Source organism: Lactuca virosa, chromosome 4 (assembly GCF_052849685.1).
Source record: "Lactuca virosa cultivar CGN04683 chromosome 4, Lactuca_virosa_CGN04683_v6, whole genome shotgun sequence".
Taxonomy (NCBI): domain Eukaryota; kingdom Viridiplantae; phylum Streptophyta; class Magnoliopsida; order Asterales; family Asteraceae; genus Lactuca; species Lactuca virosa.
The window spans coordinates 327,891,423-327,915,856 of record NC_136429.1 but is presented as its reverse complement, the minus strand read 5'-3'; the positions used below and the strand labels follow the sequence as shown (position 1 = coordinate 327,915,856).

The 24,434-nt window shown below is 32.3% G+C and overlaps 2 long non-coding RNA genes across 10 annotated transcripts; both read left to right on the top strand.

The window, feature by feature from the left end:
• Positions 1–11,273: 11,273 nt before the first annotated feature.
• LOC145108543 (uncharacterized) lies at positions 11,274–14,186 on the top strand. Of its 2 annotated transcripts, XR_013708381.1 has the most exons (3): positions 11,274–11,613; positions 11,695–11,853; positions 12,779–14,186. It is a non-coding gene; the product is annotated as an uncharacterized LOC145108543 (long non-coding RNA). The 2 variants fall into 2 exon arrangements; XR_013708380.1 differs by having other exon boundaries at positions 11,695–14,186.
• A 6,490-nt stretch (positions 14,187–20,676) lies between these two features.
• On the top strand, positions 20,677–23,807 carry LOC145108542 (uncharacterized). 8 transcript variants are annotated; one of them, XR_013708377.1, is made up of 8 exons: positions 20,678–20,892; positions 21,027–21,235; positions 21,324–21,362; positions 21,586–21,698; positions 21,877–21,925; positions 22,123–22,817; positions 23,008–23,170; positions 23,561–23,804. It is a non-coding gene; the product is annotated as an uncharacterized LOC145108542 (long non-coding RNA). The 8 variants fall into 8 exon arrangements; XR_013708376.1 differs by having other exon boundaries at positions 20,679–20,892; positions 22,123–22,518; positions 22,765–23,170; positions 23,561–23,803; XR_013708379.1 differs by having other exon boundaries at positions 20,677–20,892; positions 21,874–21,938; positions 22,123–23,170; positions 23,561–23,807.
• Positions 23,808–24,434: the final 627 nt, after the last annotated feature.

The window sequence follows — 24,434 nt, the reverse complement described above, 5'->3', positions numbered from 1 at the left end:
ATGTAAAACGAACGTCAACTATAAAAATTGTTGGTGAGTACTCACAGATAAAAAATAATAATAATAATGTTGGTTCCATGAATCGAAATCAAAGTTTTGATAAAAGTTTCCATAAATAAAAGTATATTGTTAAAATGAGTAAATAAATTTGCATAAACAAAGTTCATTGTCATCATGAGAAATAAAGTATGTTGTCAAAATGAGATGAAAAGTTCATATTCTCATGGGATATATAGTTCGTTGCTAAAATGAGTAAAGAAGTTTCGTTGCTAAAATGAGTATACAAGTTTCATTGATAAAATAATATATAAGTTTCATCGCTAAAATGAGTAAACAAGTTTCGTTGATAAAATGAGTGTACAAGTTTCGTTGCTAAAATGAGTATACAAGTTTCATTGCTAACATAAGTATACAAGTTTCGTTGCTAAAATGCGATGTAAGATTCGTTGCTAAAATGAGTATACAAGTTTCATTGATAAAATAAGTATACAAGTTTCATCGCTAAAATGAGTAAACAAGTTTCGTTGATAAAATGAGTATACAAGTTTCGTTGCTAAAATGAGAATACAAGTTTCGTTGCTAACATGAGTATACAAGTTTCGTTGCTAAAATGCGATGTAAGATTCGTATGTGCATCAAGTTTCCATTCATGAGTTCACAACCCAAGCCTAATGACCGAATCGTGCCCTATTGACTACTATGTGTATCACAAACATAGAGAATAAAATGGTAAAATGCACTCAAGCGAATCGTGCGAGTGAGGAGTTGTCTACCTCCTGATGGCGCTATCCATAATAACCATAGGCTCAAAAGAGTTAATGAGTTGTGTCTAGAGATTCCAGGGACTTAAACGCAATACAGTCCTCATGAATTAAAGTAACATACACATACATACGAAATATAGCAACCAATTTTCATACGAGTCCAAATAAATACGACATAAATACTTTAGGACATGCTTTTCCACCCCAAAACATTTAAAACTGAAAATAGGGGGAGTCGTGAATACTCATAATGCTTTGAGATAATACAAATGGTGCCTTGAACTACGCTCCACTTGTACCACTATCGATTCCTACAACGATATTACACACTAATGAGTCTCTAATTGAAATCTAACACTAGTATACTTACTATTACAATAGAATTATGTCAATATTGTGTCAAAAATTAATATTGTAAAGTTACAAACATTTTTCTGTGAAATCTAGATTTCTATGAATTAATTTGTTGTATAAGTATACAAGTTTCGTTGCTAACATAAGTATACAAGTTTCGTTGCTAAGATGCGATGTAAGATTCATTGCTAAAATGAGTATACAAGTTTCATTGATAAAATAAGTATACAAGTTTCATCGCTAAAATGAGTAAACAAGTTTCGTTGATAAAAGGAGTATACAAGTTTCGTTGCTAACATACGTATACAAGTTTCGTTGCTAAAATGCAATGTAAGATTGGTATGTGCATCAAGTTTCCATTCATGAGTTCACAACCCAAGCCTAATGACCGAATTGTTCCCTATTGACTACTATGTGTATCGCAAACATAGAGAATAAAATGGTAAAATGCACTCAAGCGAATCGTGCGAATGAAGAGTTGTCTACCTCCTGATAGCCCTATCCATAATAACCATAGGCTCAAAAGAGTTAATGAGTTGTGTCTAGAGATTCCAAGGACTTAACCGCGATACAGTCCTCATGAATTAAAGTAACATACACATACATACGAAATATAACAACCAAGTTTCATACGAGTGAAAATAAATACGACATAAATAGTTTAGGACATGCTTTTCCACCCCAAAACATTTAAAACTGAAAATAGGGGGAGTCGTGAATACTCACAATGCTTTGAGATAATACAAATGGTGCCTTGAACTACGCTCCACTTGTACCACTATCGATTCCTACAACGATATTACACACTAATGGGTCTCTAATTGAAATCTAACACTAGTATACTTACTATTACAAACACTAGAATTATGCCAATATTGTGTCAAAATTTAATATTGTTAAGTTACAAACATTTTTCTGTGAAATCTAGATTTCTATGAATTAATTTGTTGTATAACAAATTCAAGTGGAATTTCTCATTATTGAAATGTTAAAATTTAACATTTTATGAGGTGTTCCAATGATTAAATTTTTAAAAACTAAGTCAAAGACCATAAGATAAGTTTATATTTCAGTTTTAATTGAAGTCAAAGACCATAAGATAAGTTTTCTTGCATTTTTGATTTGTCTAACTATTTTTCACCATTTTAACTTCTTGAATAATCATAAAATCATGAAAAAAAAATACTAAATAGTTAATAAAAATTACCAAGTTTATGATTTTGGTTCTAATTGTATTAAAAGACTTCCAGATCAATTTTCATGGATTATAGATATGTATAGCCATTTTTCTTATATTTAATTCTCTAAATAGATAAGAAATCATGAAAAATAGCAATTAGTTAAGAAAATTCTCCAAACTTTGTACACTACTATTATAAAACATATTCAATCTGGGAAAAATATAAAAACTGATTTTCAAACAGTTTAACATGATTGTTTGGATTTTTGTGTATATATTCTAACAAAAATAGAGATAAATAGAAAACAGTTTCCAAAATTCTTCTAACTTTTTGTACCAGTGTTATTAAACATATATAAGCTTTGAAAAATATAAAAGTTATTTATCAATTAGTTTAGCTATTTTTTATTGTTTTATTCACTTAAATAATAATTAATTTGTGAATAAACATTAAACAGTTTAGGTAAATTACAAAACTTTTTGTAAAATTCATACACACTGTACATAATCTGGGAAAAAAAAGAAAAGGTGATTTTTATATAATGGAGTCTGATTTTGTGGATTTATGTGTATTTAATCTTAGGAAAATAGAAACAAAATAGAATACAGAAGATAAAAATCATAAAACTTTTTATATATCATCTTAATGTCATATAAGATGCTCTCGTAAATGCTTGTAATTTTTGGACTAGTGTAGATGTTTATTACCTATTTAATCCCTTAAACATTCATTAAATTGGGAAAATATGAAATTGTCTTCGACAAATCTGAAAAATTGTTCGTGGAGGTTTTATAATGTCTAGAAGATGTGAAAATTATCAAATATTGTTTTAGACATACATAACTGTATTTTTCTATTTATTTCTCTTCAACAAAAATAAATTTGAAATCAAAAGAAAACAGATTTATAAATGCATGCAACTATATGAAAAATCTTTAATCAGTTCATAGGTGTTATAGGAAATTTACCAGAATTTATTGACCATCAAATGTATTTTATATGAATTATTGCTCTATTTTATTGCAAAAATAACAATAAATCGAGAAAAATGATTTACTTTCTGAAAATTTCCAGATCATCTTGATTTGTTGTCTAGATTCTAGGAAAAATCGGATTTGATCAGAAAACAAGGTTTAGATATTTATTTGTGAATAAATCTTTTATGACATATTTGAAAGCTTTTTAACAACATACTTTGATCATCTAGCATCTAAGCTTGAAGATCATCACATGCATGTTGGTTTTTGGGTGAAATACTACCACCATCATCATAAAATTCGTGGTTATGAACATATGGTTCATAATTCATCCATAGAATGGTGTAGAAGTAAAGAATGTGCATGAAAACACAAAGTTATGAAGGAAAAAGTGAAAGGAGAATGAAGGTTTTGTGATTACCTCAAGAACAACACTTGATGATGAAAGTTTTGAGTGTTATGTGATTATATTTTCTGGAAAATTTCGTGGTTGATGGAGAGAGGAAGAGAAAATAGTGGTGGTAGACTCTGAGAGAGAGGAGAGTGGAAGAGAAATGAAGAGGTGGAGTGTAAGAATTGTTTTAAATGATTTCTAATTTTGAAAAAAAGATAGTGGGAGAGAGAGAGAACGAATTTTAGGGGATGAGAGAGGGTTTCCCGCTCTTCCATTTTTATAAACTTCATATCTTTTATAAAATTATGAATTTTTTATAAAATATGCACCTTAACCTATATATTATTCATAAAACCTTGATTTTGACTTATAAATTAAGGGTAAATGTTAATGTAATAAATTTTATCACAAAGACAATTATCTACTAAATACCCCTGTTGGTGGGCCGGCATTGTGGCCTTACACCCACCCCTACTGGAAGGTAACTTACCTCGATGTCGTGTAGTGCCTGAACCGTCCTCTGTGCAAAGATCGACCCTCCTCGACTCCTCAACCCCTGCACGACAATCCTTCAGTCATCAAATAGAACATATGACCCAAACCAGGGTCATTACTATAACCAGAAAAAGTCAACATTGGTCAAAGACAACTCCTAGTTGACCTGACTCGTCGAGTTGGCCTACCAACTCGTCGAGTCCATGCTCCACTAACCAGATCCAACCCCGACTCCACTCGTCGATTCTAACAAGAACTCGTCGAGTTCTTCTTCATTCAAACCATCGGGACCATCTTCATCCGACTCGCCGAGTTGTATGAACAACTCGTCGAGTTCTTCCCTTCATAAGAACGTGTCCAGTCTATGACTCGACGAGTTGTATGAACAACTCATCGAGTTCATCTTCAACGGTTGGGAGATTGCCTTGGACTCGCCGAGCCTCAAGAACAACTCGTCGAGTCCCATGAGTCTCAGGTCCTTTTTCGCATCCAAACATCCCTGGGACTTTCCTTCCTAACAACTGGTCCATTCACAGAATGGATTTGGTGGTCAAAACACACCGACTCGCCGAGTTCCAAGAACAACTCGTCAAGTCTCTCCTTGACTCTTACTATAAAGCCATTTAAATGGGTCTTAACACATCAAAACCATAGATCTGGCCTCCTAATGTCCATTTTACACGTAAAGTCTCAAACTTGGTGCACATGCATGGCGTTTCTTGCTAAAAAATCCATAAAAAGTGCTCTAAAATGTGCATGGGGCTCTCATGACCATAAAGTTGGCACCTTTATGCCATGAGACCCCTCCAAAAACTCAGATCTGGAGCCTTCACCCCCAACCATACTTGCACTCATGATTGGTTACCAAAAATGGCTCCTAAAAGCCCTAATTCACTTCAAAATGGGATCTAGAACATGAATGAACAAGGTATAAGCTTTATACCTCCTAAGAACTGTAGATGTTGCACAAACTTGGAATCTTCTGGTCTCCTTTTGGCTCCTCAAGCTTTTCCTTCTTCTTCTTCACGCTTCAAAAGCATAAAATAACACCACAAAGCTCAAGAACACACTAAAAACGGCTAGGGTTTCGATATGAGGTCTTCTGGGAGCATAAGGGACGATGGAGGCTGAGATAAGATGTTTAAATAGGGTGCAAACCCTCGGATTTAGGGTTTCACTCGCCAGCACCTACTCGCCGAGTCAGTCTACCGACTCGTCGAGTAGGTCACTTAAAATGTACGTGGGTCCCGACTCTACTCGACGAGTTGGGCCTCCAACTCGTCAAGTCCCAGAGAAAATCATAAACTACTTGGAATTAAATGCGTACCAGGAATCGGGTGTTACACGATGTAAGATTCGTTGCTAAAATGAGTGTACAAGTTTCATTGATAAAATAAGTATACAAGTTTCATCGCTAAAATGAGTAAACAAGTTTCGTTGATAAAATGAGTATACAAGTTTCGTTACTAAAATGAGTATACAAGTTTCGTTGCTAACATACGTATACAAGTTTCGTTGCTAAAATGCGATGTAAGATTCATATGTGCATCAAGTTTCCATTGATGAGTTCACAACCCAAGCCTAATGACCAAATCGTGCCGTATTGACTACTATGTGTATCGCAAACATAGAGAATAAAATGGTAAAATGCATTCAAGCGAATCGTGCGAGTGAAGAGTTGGCTACCTCCTGATAGCACTATCCATAATAACCATAGGCTAAAAAGAGTTAATGAGTTGTGCCTAAAGATTCCAGGGACTTAACCGCGATACAGTCCTCATGAATTAAAGTAACATACACATACATACGAAATATAGCAAACAAGTTTCATACGAGTCAAAATAAATACAACGACATAAATAGTTTATGACATGCTTTTCCACCCCAAAACATTTAAAACTGAAAATAGGGGGAGTCGTGAATACTCACAATGCTTTGATATAATACAAACGGTGCCTTGAACTACGCTCCACTTTTACCACTATCGATTCCTACAACGATATTACACACTAATGAGTCTCTAATTGAAATCTAACACTAGTATACTTACTATTACAATAGAATTATGCCAATATTGTGTCAAAATTTAATATTGTTAAGTTAGAAACATGTTTCTGTGAAATCTAGATTTCTATGAATTAATTTACTGTATAACAAATTCAAGTGGAATTTCTCATTATTGAAATGTTAAAATTTAACATTTTATGAGGTGTTCCAATGATTAAATTTTTAAAAACTAAGTCAATTTAGTTCCAAAATTTCTCAAACTTTGCATTTCAGTTTTAATTGAAGTCAAAGACCTTAAGATAAGTTTTCTTGCATTTTTGATTTGTCTAACTATTTTTCACCATTTTAACTTCTTGAATAATCATAAAATCATGAAAAAAATACTAAATAGTTAATAAAAATTACCAAGCTTATGATTTTGGTTCTAACTGTATTAAAAGACTTCCAGATCAATTTTCATGGATTATAGATATGTATAGCCATTTTTCTTATATTTAATTCTCTAAATAGATAAGAAATCATGAAAAATAGCAATCAGTTAAGAAAATTCTCCAAACTTTGTACACTACTGTTATAAAACATATTCAATCTGGGAAAAATATAAAAACTGATTTTCAAACAGTTTAACATGATTTTTTGGATTTTTGTGTATATATTCTAACAAAAATGGAGATAAATAGAAAACAGTTTCCAAAATTCTTCTAACTTTTTGTACCAGTGTTATTAAACATATATAAGCTTTGAAAAATATAAAAGTTATTTTTCAATCGGTTTAGCTATTTTTCATTGTTTTATTCACTTAAATAATAATTAATTTGTGAATAATTATTAAACAGTTTAGGTAAATTACAAAACCTTTTGTAAAATTCATACACAGTGTACATAATCTGGGAAAAAAATAAAAGGTGATTTTTATATAATGAAGTCTGATTTTGTGGATTTATGTGTATTTAATCTTAGGAAAATAGAAACAAAATAGAATACAGAAGATAAAAATCATAAAACTTTTTATATATCATCTTAATGTCATATAAGATGTTCTGGTAAATGCTTGTAATTTTTGGACTTGTGTAGGTGTTTATTACCAATTTAATCCCTTAAACATTCATTAAATCGGGAAAATATGAAATTGTCTTGGAAAAATCTGAAAAATTGTTCATGGAGGTTTTATGATGTCTTGGAAAAATCTGAAAAATTGTTCATGGAGGTTTTATGATGTCTAGAAGATGTGAAAATTATCAAATATTGTTTTGGACATACATAACTGTATTTTTCTATTTATTTCTCTTCAACAAAAATAAATTTGAAATCAACAGAAAACAGACTTATAAATGCATGCAACTACATGAAAAATCTTTAATCAGTTCATAGGTGATATAGGAAATTTACCAGAATTTATTGACCATCAAATGTGTTTTATATGAATTATTGCTCTATTTTATTGCAAAAATAACAATAAATCAAGAAAAATGATTTACTTTCTGAAAATTTCCAGATCATCTTGATTTGTTGTCTAGATTCTAGGAAAAATCGGATTTGATCAGAAAAGAAGTTTTAGATATTTATTTGTGAATAAATCTTTTTTATGCCATATTTGAAAGTTTTTTAACAACATACTTTGATAATCTAGCATCTAAGCTTGAAGATCATCACTTGCATGTTGGTTTTTGGGTGAAATACTAGCACCGTCATCATAAAAATCGTGGTTATGAACATATGGTTCATAATCCATCCATAGAATGGTGTAGAAGTAGAGAATGTGCATGAAAACACAAAGTTATGAAGGAAAAAGTGAAAGGAGAATGAAGGTTTTGTGATTACCTCAAGAACAACACTTGATGATGAAAGTTTTGAGTGTTATGAGATTATATTTTCTGGAAAATTTCGTGGTTGATGGAGAGAGGAAGAGAAAATAGTGGTGGTGGACTATGAGAGAGAGGAGAGTGGAAGAGAAAAGAAGAGGTAGAGTGTAAGAATTGTTTTAAATGATTTCTAATTTGGAAAAAGAGATAGTGGGAGAGAGAGAGAGAGAGAGAGAACGAATTTTAAGGGATGAGAGAGGGTTTCCCTCTCTTCCATTTTTATAAATTTCATATTTTTTATAAAATTATGATTTTTTTATAAAATATGCACCTTAACCTATATATTATTCATAAAACCTTGATTTTTATAATATATATATATATATATATATATATATATATATATATATATATATATATATATATATATATATATATATTAAAGTAATGAAAGTTAGGCGGGTCGGGTACTGTTCCGGGGTGGATCTCCTTGAGTACAACGTCACCGTTCCTCCGATACCTACCCTTTTACACTGACTGACATCTTGCTTCCTTCTTCAAAGAACCCAACCGCTTCTTAACCTAACGATTGATCCAGTTTCTTCCAATCGCCTTTTGATTCATCCTTCCAGATCCTCACTATTCCACTAAATTCTTTACACCATGCGTTTTTTCTTCATCCACCGTCTTCACCGTTCATCTCTTTGATTCATCGGATTTCGTCGGCCTACAACAACTTAATACTTGAATTAAAACAGTAGTGATGCCATGCTCCAAGCATGCACACTATGTTTGTCTAAACAATAGCTATGCCATACTCCAAGCATGCACACTATGTTTACATATGGTCCTCTCTTTGTGAAGCAGATCGATTGACAATATTTCAATGATGCTCATTTCACAATCCCAAATCCTTTACAATAAATGTAAGAACACCAAATTATTGTCATTTACCGTAATCTTGTTAGATTCTAAACTTATACACAATGATCCTCTTGTAATGAATATGCACACAAGTCACAAAGACTTGGCAACAAACATTACAGAGTATTCCAATGGAAGACAATTCCATGGGAATGAAGTCTCAAATTCAAAGTACATTCCTTTGAACATTCTTCTTTGCATTAAGTTCTTTAATCTTACACAGATTTAAAGAATAACTTCCCCCTATGGAAACAATTCCATATTCCCATTTTGACCATCATTTCTGAACAAGAGTTGCCTCTTTTCAAAATATGTCAATATGGTCCTTACTCTATACTTCCAATTGTCCATGAGCAACCAATCTTTGGTAAACCTTAGATTGTCCTCGACAATTGCTTAATCATTTTAGTCATATCCAGTTCTATTCCTTTTTTCCCTCTTAATGCTCTTGGCATTTGGAAAATTTAAGAATCGATAAATATTATAGCACATGTAATCGAACCTATACCCGAAGCATATGGAACACGACTCATGCTATAAATTTTTTATTTGCCATGTTCTCATAATTTGAACTATGAAGAGGTATGCCGTAATCATAATCGAATTGTGAGAATGCAACATATATAGAATTTCCTTATGTTGAACCATTCCAGCATAACATTCATATATATTCTTGACTAAAGTTGATCAAAGTCTCAATCTAAGCTTGTAGAATTGGAATGTAGTATAAATTTCTCTCCCTTAATTATAGCAAAATAATATTTCAAAGCAAATTGAAACTTTTGTTTTCTATAATTAATATTGCTAACTTGCAACATAATCATCATGCTCCCACTAGCATAATGATTATTATCTTACTAGCATAACACTTATGCTCCCACTAGCTTTGACATGTATCCAGAAAACAACTGGACTTCTAGAAATCAATACTTTATTGACTTTCTTACCAAAGTTCAGATTCCTGATACGAGATTGCTTTGATAAGACTTTATCAAAATCATACACCTTTCCTTAGATAGGTCACATGTTTGTCTATACCTTTTTCCATTCTCACTAGTTAGTGTGCCGGTTAACCACACACGCTCCACCAACGACATGAGAATGCAAATATCACAACTGCTATCTGCTTAAAATCCATTTAGTGAAAGCGTTTCCTCACCATCATTTTCATGAATCGAAGAGAAACCTTATGACACTTAGATTTTTTTATGGTGTATGTGTTCCTATCCATGTGAATTTGTCATAACCATAATCACAAGACACGGTCAGTGACAAATCCAAACTCATATGGACTAAACTAGTTCAATCTTAATTTCTTGCAACCCGGCAGCACAAGGGCCTACCATTGCTTCCAGGTTACAAACCTCAAGTCGTGGGCTAGTGATTAACAATACTCTTGATTAGTTCTTGAAACTATCTCAAGATCTTTTAAGACTCCCACTGACCTCTTGACATATAAGATTCTCTTTGTCAAGAACCAAATATTCAAGGGATAGTGCGGATTCTTATCAAGACGAACACTTCACACAATTGGCCTTAGTTGGTCTCTGTCTTATCCAAGACATCACAACTTACCAATTTCAAATGTACAAGAGTAGAAAACATTTTACTCTACATTTGACAAGTGTTATAAACTTTCTAAAGATTATGTCACTCAAGTTACAATCTTGGAGTATGACTCTAAGATTTTATTTTGGAACGAAGTATGATTTATCTTTTGATTTAATCATTTCCACAATTCACGATTCCTCTCTTTAGCCAACAAATGCACTAAGGTGTCCTTAGAGGATCAATTGTGATATGGTTTTATAATCACTAATATAATCATAAAACAAGATACTCAAGTACTCTCCCATCTCTTCAGATTAGAGAAACTTTTATCTTTCTGCCTAATTTGATTCTTCTTATTCATTCCGCTAATCATTGAAAACTTTTCCAATGTTTCAGAATTACACTTAAACTTGTAAGCATAACTATATTTGCTAAACTTTAGTAAATCATGACGAATAATCTTATTAACCTTTGTGGTGGATCTGACCAGCACAACACCTAGTGTACCCAATCCTTCAGTCCTTCACTTGATTCACACATACATGTGAACAAGGACTTAGTCTTAATTTCCCAAAGATGAAAAATCTCATTCATCATACAATACACGTTGCATGATTCCAAGTTTGTATCCAACTGAAACTTGGGTAATGAGAATCTTTCCTTATTTGGTAAATTATGACACTACCACAAATGAAAGAATCAAACCTATATATTATTCATAAAACCTTGATTTTTATAATATATATATATATATATATATATATATATATATATATATATATATATATATATATAAAGTAATGAAAGTTAGGCGGGTCGGGTACTGTTCCGGGGTGGATCTCCTTGAATACAACGTCACCGTTCCTCCGATACCTACCCTTTTACACTGACTGACATCTTGCTTCCTTCTTCAAAGAACCCAACCGCTTCTTAACCCAACGATTGATCCAGTTTCTTCCAATCGCCTTTTGATTCATCCTTCCAGATCCTCACTATTCCACTAAATTCTTTACACCATGCGTTTTTTCTTCATCCACCGTCTTCACCGTTCATCTCTTTGATTCATCGGATTTCGTCGGCCTACAACTTCATCGCTCCGGCAGGATAATGCCTCCGGCAAAAGCCTCTGTTAAGTTATTACCGGAGATTATGAACCTGATTCAGGTAGGTTTGAGCCCTAATTTTTTCTAATTTGTGTTTTGTTGTTTTTAATTTTCGGATTACTCCCCTCACTGTGGGTTGCAGGTCCTTCCCAAGAACATGCTTTCGGGCCAGGTGTGTGTATGTGTTGATTCTATTACCGTGATTCCAATTTGATACAGTTTCGATGAAGACAAGATTTTCCGATCAGAAATAAACGTCCGATTCTTCAGTCATTTAATGTATTCCAGACCCCGAATTGAGGTTTGTTCTTAAATTTGTGTAAATGTTGGTTTCTTGCACACATAAACATCTTTCTATCTTTTTTTTTTCAAAATTAGGAACATTTTGCTGATCGATATTCTTGAAAGTTCGGTCAAAAACTGTCTGATCTTCCAAATTTAGTATGACGTTGTTTGCTTTAAAATTTTGGTTATTTTGATCAATCACCCAATTGAAGTTTGTTCTTAATTTTTTTTTTTTTAAATTTTCAGTATTACAGACTTTTTTCTTCAACAACTTTGTGTTGATCAATTTTCTTGAAAATTAGGTGAAAGAAGTCAATTGTTTGATCTCTCCTTCTTGAAAATTAAGTAAAAGAAGTTAGCTTTTTAATCATTGATAATTCATGGTGTTTTAGTTTAGAAGTTTCAGTTAATTAAATCAATCACGGGATGTTCTTTTTTTCAAATCACAAACTTATTGTTGGTCAAATTTCTTTAAGATTTTGTATCATAAAGTGAACTGATTGATTATTTTAAAGACTAATTTATGTCATTTAACGTGTGTAATTATTCAAGATTTGTAACTTTTGGCGATTCTTCATTTTGGAATTTAGAAAAAGATTATATTTTTATGTTTTTCAACTGACGTTCATGGTTATTTGATGAATGCAATGGATGATGTAAGAAAAATTATAGTCAGATTCTGTCAACTACTGAAAGTCATATTATCATATTCTCCCTTTTTCCAATATTCCTTCAGCTTTCTATTACCTTTGATTGTTACCTTCGCATTTCTCTATTATCTGCTCTTCTATTGCATACTTCATGTTGTCGCATTCTTTTTTAATGATTATGTATCTTCTGCTTTGATTACCTTCGATTGTGAAGTTTGTATTTGTCTATTCTCTACTTCTATTATGATGTACTTTGTGTTGTCATGTTCTTTTTTTGTTTGTATTTTGTAGGTGATATACATATTTTGATTTTTTGCATCGACATATGCCCTTATAAGAATAATTACCAGTGGCTCTCCAAAAATCCCATGTAAAAATTCCAACGCAATAGAAAAAAATCCATAAAAACTGAAGAAATTGATATACCTTAATCGAATTGAAAAACTGCAAAATCAATTTCTACAGTGAACTTCAATTTTTATGTTTCTTGACTGAAGACCACCCACCTGTTGTTCTCTTTGCAGCAGTTGGATTATGAAAAGGGGTCTGCTTAAACTTTTGTAAGTTTATCACATTTGAAGCCGACTGTTAACCACGTGCTCTTTTCTGTTTTTTTTTTCTAATTTAAAAATAAATTACAAAAGTTTTTCTTTTTTGTAATGGTTTTGGTCATGTTCCAAGTAAAATGGCTGCATTACCCTTTTCTGGTTTTTTTTTTTTATTTTAAATCAAAGGGTAATATTGTCAATTGCTTAAAACATGAACAAAAACATCACAAATATCTCAAATAATTACCCTTTTCTGTTTTGTTATAAATAAAAGGGTAATATAGTCATTTTGCGTAAAACATGAACAAAAACATCACATATATCTCAAATAATGACCAAAATTGAAAAAAAAAATTACTATTAATTTAAGCGCAACTTATATAATGGTCCTCTAACATTTTCTACCTTAAAATATTCTTATTTGCTGTTATTACTCTTTTGCTTTTAGGCATATTAAGGTTTTTTATTTTTGAGATTTAAATTGCTTTTTTATTAATGTAATTTTAGCACCAGGGTAGAATTGTCTATTTAGTTTTCTGCTGTCTTTACGTTCACAAATTCTAAGAACTCTAGTGAGGCCATGTGCATAAACTCCATCCATACCCCAAATTCACCATATCCATCTCATTTACGTGACTCAAGTTTGACAATTTACCCTTTTCTCCTGTCTTCTTCTTATCCAAAGGGAAATTTAACCCTAATGCTCTACGTTGACTGACTTTATACAAGGGTTTCCATTCTCGCGCCTTGACAAGGGTAAGAAAGATGATGATATTCAAGAAAGAACATTGATTGGTGAAATTAGGGTTTATGGAGCTTGAGTAATGAAGAAGAATCTTGTGTCATTAAAATTTTGGATGTCTATCTTGGGAGCAAATTCTTGAAGAATCTAAATCACTCTTCTACATTTAAACTTCATTGTTGAAATTGGGGTAAATGTTGGAGATTGAAAAATGAAGATGATTCTTGATGTATGTTTGTAATTAAGATGTAAATGTTGGTTATTAGCAAGGATAACAAGATTTAAAGGGAAGATTCCTCCTTCAATGTATGAAACTAATTGTAATGTCAAGTTAGGGTTTATTTTATACCCATTTGGGGCTAACTTGATAGCTTGATGCATGAGTAAATTCCTGTTAGAAATTATAACATTATGTTGGATTAAAGTTAAATATGAATCCAGTTTCACAATTAAAAGCTACATATTCTTAAGTTAAAAGAACAAGATGGTATGGAAATGTATTTAACCATAAATTAGAGCTATATGATGAATATCTAACCATAAATGGTACTATAAAACATTAAGTCATGAATATTGTGGATTATGTCAACTTTAAAGGGTAATGATGGAATGTAAATATGGTTGTTTAATCTAACTTATTATATTATAAAAATGTATTTTATAGTAGGGTGTTACACGAAATGAGAAAGAAGAAATTACCACTTATTTGGATGACTAGCTTATGAGGAAGAGATAAATCATTCCAGACATAATTAACTTGCTTTCCAGATCCCAAAGTTTCTACTTCTGTTGAACCCTGAAAAGTGAAAACATTAGTCATGATTGAGATTGAGTCCTTCATGTGAAGAAGTTTGATGAAAAATAAATAAATAGTTTCCCTTTTTTTAGTAGTTTTGTTGCAAAGTCGTAAGGCTTTTCTCTGTTTACTACTGACACTCCACATCTTTTTTTAGTAGTTTTAGAAACAATGCGTGTTCTCCAAGCAAATGTTCCAGATTTTAAGAGTGAAAACTTAATTGGAAATGTCAAAAAGTCTCCTCTCTCTGCAACTTGGATTGAGACACTTGATGCTTCTGATTCTGGAGGCTAAGTTTCTGAGAATATACAACATAAATAATGTTATATGAGGGTAAATTGGTAATAGAATAACTTTGTAGTGAATAGTGATAGTCAAAATATATGTGATTTTATATAAGCCCATTAACACATAATATATAGAATAGCATTCTATGAATCTATCTCTATTTCCTTATTATCATTCACACATGTAAGTGGTATCCATCTTCTCTTCTTTCCAGTGTTAGAAAGTGTGTAATATATATATATATATATATATATATATATATATATATATATATATATATATATATATTCTTTTCTTTCCATATCAATGTAATTAATTAATCAGTAAAAGTACCTTAAGAAAACAGTTGTGGACTGTTTTCTGGCTATTCTAGCATACTGTTTATCTGGAAATTGACAAAGGAGGACTAGGTCTGACAATTAGAAAGCAACATAATTTCATGTTAAAGATCTCATACCATAAAATGCATGTTTGGATATATATATATATATATATATATATATATATATATATATATATATATATATATATATATATAAAGAGAGAGAAACATGTGTAAATATTATACACCTTGCAGGAATTTCCCAGAATCACAGAGCTTTGAATTCCAGTTTTCCAATCACAAACAGAAGTGAAAGCTCGATTATTGATACACGAAACTGTTGATCCATAATATGATAATAACTCAGTATACCATTCACAATAACAAACAAAACTGGATGCAAATTATTATGTGATTATTATGCTTACCTCTTTAACTCTAGCATAGAAATGAACAGGCACTCCATAAACACCATGGGTTTGAAGATCTCCAGAAAATGTTTACTTCAACTGGATGCAGAAACATGTTCCTGTATTCGAATGCTAAATAAGAAAAAAGTTGTTAAAAAAAAATAATATAAACACATACCATAAGTTCCTCTTTGCATCAAATGAGTATAGCTCAGTTACAAGTTTGGTTATCACTCTGGTTTTAGCACGTGATTATAAATTCAGGAACAACCATAGACATCTGGAGAAGTGGGACCCTTTCGGTTGAATCTGAAAGTTGAAGATATATTGTCACAGAAAGTTTGTCAATCTTGATATCAATAAAGCAGCAATAATGGATCATGGGCAAGGGAAAGATCCTGAAATACTTTAAACTTGAATGGATTTCAAGGTATGCTTACAAACTCTACAACTCCTTCAACAAAAGCTATAGAAGAATTGTTCTTCTTGTTGATCGATCAAGTAAAATAGGTTTTTTTCAGACTCCAGCTCACTATCATCTTCAAAACTTGCAGATTTGATCTCCAAAGTGATGTTCCACTGTTACTTGAGCTGGAAAGCTCAACAAAATTTGTTTAATTGCATTAATATTTGGCATACAATGAGGTTAATGAAAACCATTGGTATGATGTAATGATACTTTACCTAAATGAAAAAGGGTTCAATTTTTTATCAACAGAATGATGCTATTAACTTGTTCATGACATAATTAGTCAACTACAAACCTTGAAAAGAGCCATCTGTGGTGCAAGTGAATAATGCATTGAACCAGACAAACGATAATTTCTATCTTCACCTTCTGCCACAATGTACATATGCCTATAATGTATGAAGCACAAAAGTTGTCAATGGAGTTTGTGGTAATAACTAATAAACTTGACAATAAGAAAAAGAAAAAAAATACCATCTTGGATCATTTCTCCCAGGTTCCTCTTCATTATGCAATTGCCTTTGCTGCACTCTTTGGTGGAGACCCCAGAAATTTCAGCAACATCTGGAGACATAATAGCATATATATGTCATATAAGCATCAACTTAGACTACTGTAACTTGTCTAATTTTTTAAAATAAGCATCATGTATAAAATATAAATCTCACCTGAATGATATTGTCACATCAAAACCTGAAATAGAACCACTGCCAATCCAAGATTGACTTGATTTTGATGTATCAGAAGCTACAGGCTCTTCAGCTGCTATGAAACAAGTTAATTGTCTCAAAATGTAGTTTTCAGAATATTGATGAGAATCTTCACTGGATAGTTGTATATTTGCTACAGAAGGAAGATCATCTGTTGGAACTAATTAATGCTGCTTGAATGATAGATGGATCTGTGCTAGAAGACCTAAGAGGAATCTGAAGTCTACTATTTTGATGTTTGATAGAGTCTTGAAGAAGTCGAGAAAGTATTGACAATTGGGGAAGACGAAATGATAACTTTTTCTTCATATTCACAACTTTAAGGTCCAATTTCATGTCAGCACTAAACAGAAGCTCTTCAAGTCTTCCTGCACAACATCCATCACCATAACATGTTAACCATATTTTTGTAAAATATGAAAACATGAGAGAGAGAGAGAGAGATGCATGGTGGTATGCCTGCAGTTTGTGTCTCTTGGATTGGAGAGGCTTCAAGTGTAGTGATATTTGTAGTATTATGGGAAATTAGAAATAGATGTTTGATACGACGTATGTATGAATCTCCACATCACAGCTGATGTGGTTTCAAGGAAGATAATGCCACCCTGTCAAGTCCATGTCAGCAAGATCATGATTCCATTTTGTCATATATACTAACACATCCCACTTCAATCAACATAGTAGGAAAAAAAATTCCAACAAAAGTCAAATGTGAGAGAAAACGATAGATGTAAGTCATGAGAATGGCAAGAGATGCTTTTCTGAAAACCACCCTCAACAGAAAGTGATATCTCAAGCTTACTTGACTCATGTTTTCCATTTATTACATTGCATCCTACCACATGAAGTTCAGTGGAGGAAATTTCTGCTTTAAAACAAGTATTTGATATACAAGTAGAACTACCAATTGCAATTGCTCTGTGGGATAATGATGATTCATTGGGAAGATTTGTCAAAGATAAATTCAATTTGCAATTGGAAACTGATGATTCACATATATATATCCTCTAACCGATTATGGAGATCAACAAGCCCTTGTATTTTCCCTTGGTTCTTTTTGTATGAGAACATCATATGCATTTTCTGAATTCCATTATCAGGCAACAAGTTTGCACACAGATTCTGGCTCATAAAGGATTCGGAGATTGTGACTTGATTCTCTATGGCATTGACTTTCCTTGACTTGTGAATGATTATATCCACTGATGTGCATTTAAGAATATAGAGAGTGGTCAGAAAGACCAAGGGCATTCCAGTAATTGAACTCATCAGCAATATCTCATTTCCAGAACTAACATGCAACATCTCTTGTGTATCAAAATAATTAGAATTTCTACAAGTAGATGTGTTGCTTGTGATCAATGTGTTTGATAGAGCAAAGATCAAACTATTAACCACCTGTCACACAAAAAACATCGAGTGAGTGAACAAAAATTTCTATTCAATTCAGAGAAAATAATCAAAGTTGTTATAAGCAATCATGGAAAATAATTAGAATTTCTACAAGTAGATGTGTTACTTGAAGCTCCATCATATGCATGCACTCTGTTGCTGAATCATTTAAAAGATTCGGTGACACCAAGAGTAGAATGTTTTTACAATCAAAAGAAAGGTGAATATCATCAACTGCTTTATGCAAACTATCCTTTCTCAGTCATACTCCAACTTCAATAAGCTTTTCTGGTATTACTTTATGCAGTTCCTTTTCCATTTCAGCAATCCCAGACTCTCACTAATGGAGTAGAAGTTTGTACTTTCTCCCAACTGAAAGCATTCTGCATCTGCCTAAGAAGTAGAGTTAATGATAATGCTGATGAATATCCCAAAAAGAAATCCAATTGTCCCACTGCCAAACAACATTTTGTAAATCGATGACTCAAGCTACTCTCCCCCTCATCTGTCAAAAAATGCTTCATCTCAAAGAGAATCAAGGGATCTTTCAAGGTCTCATCTGTAATTTCACCAAATTCTGCACAAGATGTCTTCCAACCATGATTGGTTTAAAATGGTTTCTACAAGTGGGAGGGAGGCAGAAATTCTATCTTGGTTAAAAATAAGATAGTTTCTGAGTCTACAACTTTAGGCTTCTTTCGTCCTTTAGAAGAATATTCATAGTCATTTATAACCTTGATACCCCCACAGGAGAAAGTCAAATGACTCTCACAGATATTTTCCTTGTAAACAAGGATAAATGAATCAAGTATTAAACAGACTCCCTCCTTGATTATTATCGATTGTGTGGATTTTTAAGATTTTGATAAGAAGAATCTCCAAACTCCCTCCTTGATTATTATCGATTGTTAGCCTATTATTCTTCCACAACTCATGTTGTTTTTTAACGAGCCCATGTAAAAAACATAACTTTTCATTTCCCTCCACAACCCATTTGGTTTTTTTTTTTTTCCAGTCCATTTTGTTCAAGTTTCAGACTGTTCGTTCTATCTTTAAGGCCCTTACAAATTGTGTTTTCATTTTCAATGGCAGTGGATCTTCATTCCTTGATGGTGGTTTTGGTGAATTTAAGTTTTGGAACCAATGCGATCTACAGCTTGCCAATGGAACATTACAGTTGAAAGTGATTTTCTTTTTATGCCCTAAAAAATTCACAACCACATTCAAATTCCTAAAATCCATGGACGTATGTATATAAATTATTGAAACATAAGTTGCATGCATCCGGTATCAAATTTATAAATCCTAAAAAATACAAACACATAATTGATCATTGATCAATAATCATAAAGAATCTTGAATATAGGAAATCATCTTTTTTCTTCAAACTACTTCGCATACGACTTTTTTTTTTCTAAATCTTTACAATTGCTTGTTTGGAACATATCTAAAAGAATAATAAACTAAAATACCAACAATATTAAAGCCTTTTTCATAAAGAAAAGGTGAAAGAATGGAAAATTGAACTCATTATCATCGCAAAATTTTAATCAGGAAACCTCTTAGGCAAAATTTGGTGATTTTCTGCAGTACTTTGTTTTAGTTTTAGGCATCGGGGTTGATTCCATATCAGATTCTTGTTCATCTTTCACACTATTGATCAAGGGTTTTCTAGAGTCTTGATCTTCATCCATGCATGCATTCTTACCAAAAAGTCGAACAGTGAATGATGATGATCTTCTCTTGTATCTGAACACCATGAATTGGCCAAGCTCTAGGCTCTTTTCCTTCACAAATCTATTCCAACCATTCTTCAAAAAAACACCAGTTTTCTCTCGATTCACATCCACATGCCAGACTCTTCCTGAAACATCTTTAAGAACGATCTTCTCCGGTATCTTTTGATCAAAATGCTTGATAAAATCCGGTGGTATCCGCTGCAGATTCAAACATTAAACATGAAATTCATCAACCAAGAAGAATAAGTCCAGATTTCGAGAAATTTTGAGTTCAAGTTGCCACAAATTTCACTTCGGAAAGACAAACATGATGATCATAGTTATCTTGCTATTGATTAAAGACATAAAAATTCATCAAATGAAAAGTGATCAATCTAAACCGATGGATATCAATGGAATAAAAGTTTTGGTGGCGTTTGATTTTCGCTGCATCATGAATGTCGATTACAGAAGTTTCTGAATAAGAAGGCGTTCGAGAAGAGAGAGTACCAGTTGGTGTGATATACGATTTGGAAGGAAGATTTCAAAGAACTCGGGATCTTGATTGAAGATTGTAACGTTTGGAGAACGATCTCTTCCTCGTTTTCCCATTAGTTTTCTTGATGCAAAAGATTATGGATTTTAGGGTTTATGAGGTTTTATGTGTTTTTGGTGCGTAATGGTCAAATAAATTGTTTTTAAAAATACTATAACAAAAATTATTTTATTAATAACTTAATAAAATATCGAGAAACTAATAAGGAATTAAATTTAAATAGTTGCTTCAGTCGATCGTTTTCTCCTCCCAAGTTCAATCGATTTTCAAGTTCCTTCCAAGACATGTAGTCCTCATTCAACCAACCACGATACGGAGGTAGGTTCCAATTTCGTATCAAAAGTGTTCACCTTCAGGCGGAACAAAAACCTAGGGCTCAATTCGATTAATCAGCAACAAAAGTCAGGCGTAATCTCAAAACTTGGCATGGAAAGAGTCTCGAAATCCACTTCAGGTAAGTTATTCAACATGAATTGTCTATCTCCTGCTTTCTTCTCTCAAATTAATATCAGCCGACAAAAGAAGTTTGAGAATGATATCTGGTGCGTTCTTGATTTTCACCCAAATTTTGTTTTCTTTCTCATTAAGTTGTTACCCTCATCGACACATAATCAAATTAGTACCCGCCAAATGTGCTACAATAAAGGATGGTTTCGTGGGTTCTTTCACCATTACACCAACAACGGTGGAGCCTGAGAGAGAGAGAGTTTATGGTGTGCAATTGAAGCTATTCAGAGAATGCCCTGAACTTAATTGTGTTATTTACATTGATGATTATGATTGCCAGCCTCATCCAGGTTTCAGAACCATCTTATTCTCAAATAATCTCTGCTCATATCTAATACGTTCCTTATTGTTATCTCACTTTTTATTTTTCTATTGCAGTTTACTTATGATCTGGAACAAGATGATGAATAGAAGAATGTAAGATAATTGTAGTCGTTCAACTGTTTAATTACATAATGATTTCACCAATTTTTTTTTAAACTTTATCTCTGGTTTTTAGTGGTCGTTATGGTTTAATGATTTCTTGGGATATATGAGTTATTCCTTTGTTTTTTCCTGTTTATGGATCCAGTTTGTTACCTCCCAGTAGAAGAAGCTATTGCTTTAATGCTAAAAGCACATCTTTCTCACATGTAAATAGGAACAAGAAATGGCTGTGACATGATGTTTTTTGGAGCTCCGGTGAAGCTGGGGCTAAAGATTTCTAGGGTTCAGACCATGTTCAAGATAACCATCAAGCATCCGAGTCTCTTGGTAGCAACCAATTCATCTGATCCATGTTGATTTTTGTTCATTTAGTATATATATATATATATATATATATATATATATATATATATATATATATATATATATATATATATATATATATATATGTGTTTATTGCCACCGATTCATCTAATCCATGTTGATTTTTTTTTCTTAAAAGTAGTTTGGGCATGACAGTAGATGAGGACAACTACTGATCAAGGGCTTATATGGTAAACATTTAAAGTAATCTAGCGCTCTTTTCATCTTTGTAGGTATCTATATGATTTCCGCTTTACTTGTAGGATGATTCTTAGTAGTTCTTCTCAATTGGTGCATGAAACTGAAAGTAAATTGTGATGAATCAATCAGTGCTTTTTTTTTTTTTTTCTGTGTATATAAATAACATAATTTTTCTATTTACTTGCAGGATGGTAATGATGAGTCCAAAAATGAAATTAGTCAACCTGTCCACCAGACTACTCTATCAGACCTCTCTTTATATAAACATAGCACTCATACCTAATTATCAACAACTCCATCCCACATATCGGCTCTCTCAATTCCTTGAACTCGAGAGTGAACTTTGGGCACAACCTTTATCAATTTCCCTTTTGCACTCAATTCTCATCTTCTCTGGTAAATTTCAAAAAGTTTCAATTTTCGTTTATGTATCTCAATACATTTATGAACAGAACATTGAAGAGTCGGATTAAGGAACTAGGTTGCCTATTTCCCATGAAACCCACCATTTTCTGTTTTTCTTCTAATTTTTGACACAATCAAAGGAATCGGATTATAGATTCCGTTATGCAGCGTGCTGAAGGTAATGTTTTTCGTGTTCCATAATTTCTTATCATGATTATTACCAATTTATAACTTTATATATATATTGTTGGCATTGCTAAACTGATTGATCCAGAATCAATGAATGATTGTCATGTATCAGATCAACTCTGATAATGATGGTGAAATACCTTACTTTTCTTATGTTGAAGCTATAGTAAAATCTTAGGACCCTAATTGTTTTTTTTCCCGCTTCTGTTCGTTAATAGTCCATGTGTTGTTTTAGATACATGAAATGGACTTGACTCATGATCAAGAGTCGCTTCTTAACAAGTGAAGGTAATGGTTTTGGTGTTCTATTATTGTGAATCTGCATTTTTATATATTCTTAGGGTTTTTTGTTGTTATAATTATATATAGTTAATAGGTATCAAAATGAGGGTACTAGTAGGATGAGTATTAGACTGGAAGAAGTTTTCAATGATCCATGCAGGGAGCACTAACTATGTTTTATGTTTCTCATTTATAGCATTGCATCAAGAAAGCTGATGAATAATTTTGATGGAAGTTGCAGATTAATTCTTTTTACAAGGAAATTTATTACATAATAGTTGTGTTTTACTTGCAAGATCAGTATCAGTAGGGGAAGAGAGGATGGTCATTTATGATAATTGCCCAGGATCATCACTTTGGTGAGACTTTATTTGCTTAATTTTCTATATTCCATACATATCATGTTGGCAACTGTTTAATTGGAGCATTAAGTTGATGACTTTGTGTTTTTCATTGTGGCATTTGTCTGAACATGAAGTAGATAGAAAGTTGTAATATCTAAAATTGACTTCTGGTATGCAAATGCTATGAATTGGAAAAAATATGTTTATTCTATAAACAACTTCACTTTTGATGTTTATGAATGATTCTCACATGTTGCTTTTTCAACTTACATATTGATAATTTGACATAAGTAAAAAGATGCTTGGATTACCAAACGACTCCAATCATAGGATTGTACTTTGGGAAATATATCCAAATTACAATGATGTGATTGTAATTTTACTCTATTTTTATGCTGCATGCAGATGGTGTAAATCAGGCGATTATTATCAAGTTTGCAACTTTCAATTTTGTATCATTTTCTGCATCAATTAAAGTAGAATTCCTTTTAATGTATTGTAGTTTTAACTTTTTCTTATTAGGACATCATTCTTTGAAAGTCTACTTAATTATGTTAGTGAAAATTCATTTGTATTTGAATGACATTGCTATGATTGCAAGATTTTCAAAGTAAAAAGATGTTATAGGAAGAAATGAAAGTGGGATGCTATGATAAAAAAATCAATGAAAGAACATTATTATTTCTTGCATATAATCATTGTCTAAGGAGGGTGTGTCTCTCACATTTAAGCATGTGATAGAAACTTAATAAATCAGACCTGGAGCGCCTTAAATTGCAGGAGAGGAATATAGCTTTAGCCAAAGAACTGGCGGCATTAAAGTTGTAACTAGAAGAAACAAACCTCCAGTTTACAATTTTTTTTTTCTTTCAGTTTTGACTTTTTTCTGGATTAATGACTAGGGTCTTATGAAGCGCAACACTTTGGGGAGAGATGAAGTGTGTGCACGTAAAAAGCTTGAAAAAGCCAAAGAGAAGTTAGAAAAATTATCTTGTTCATTTTCCAATCTTTTTGAATAAATAATCTAACTTTTTATAGTTGTCAGACAAAAATATAAGAAATGGACACAACCAATGAAATCAAAGATAACGAACTCTTGAGATCTCTAAAAGCTTCAAAAAACACAAAAAGTTTTCTAACGTCTTAACTCTACCCATATCAACCCATGTACACCACAAAGTATATACAATAAACAAACCGTACGCATCAGAGGCAGCCATAGATGGTGCACCAGAGGTCTCAAGATCACATGAGAAACTAAAAGATGTTGTGGTGGCTG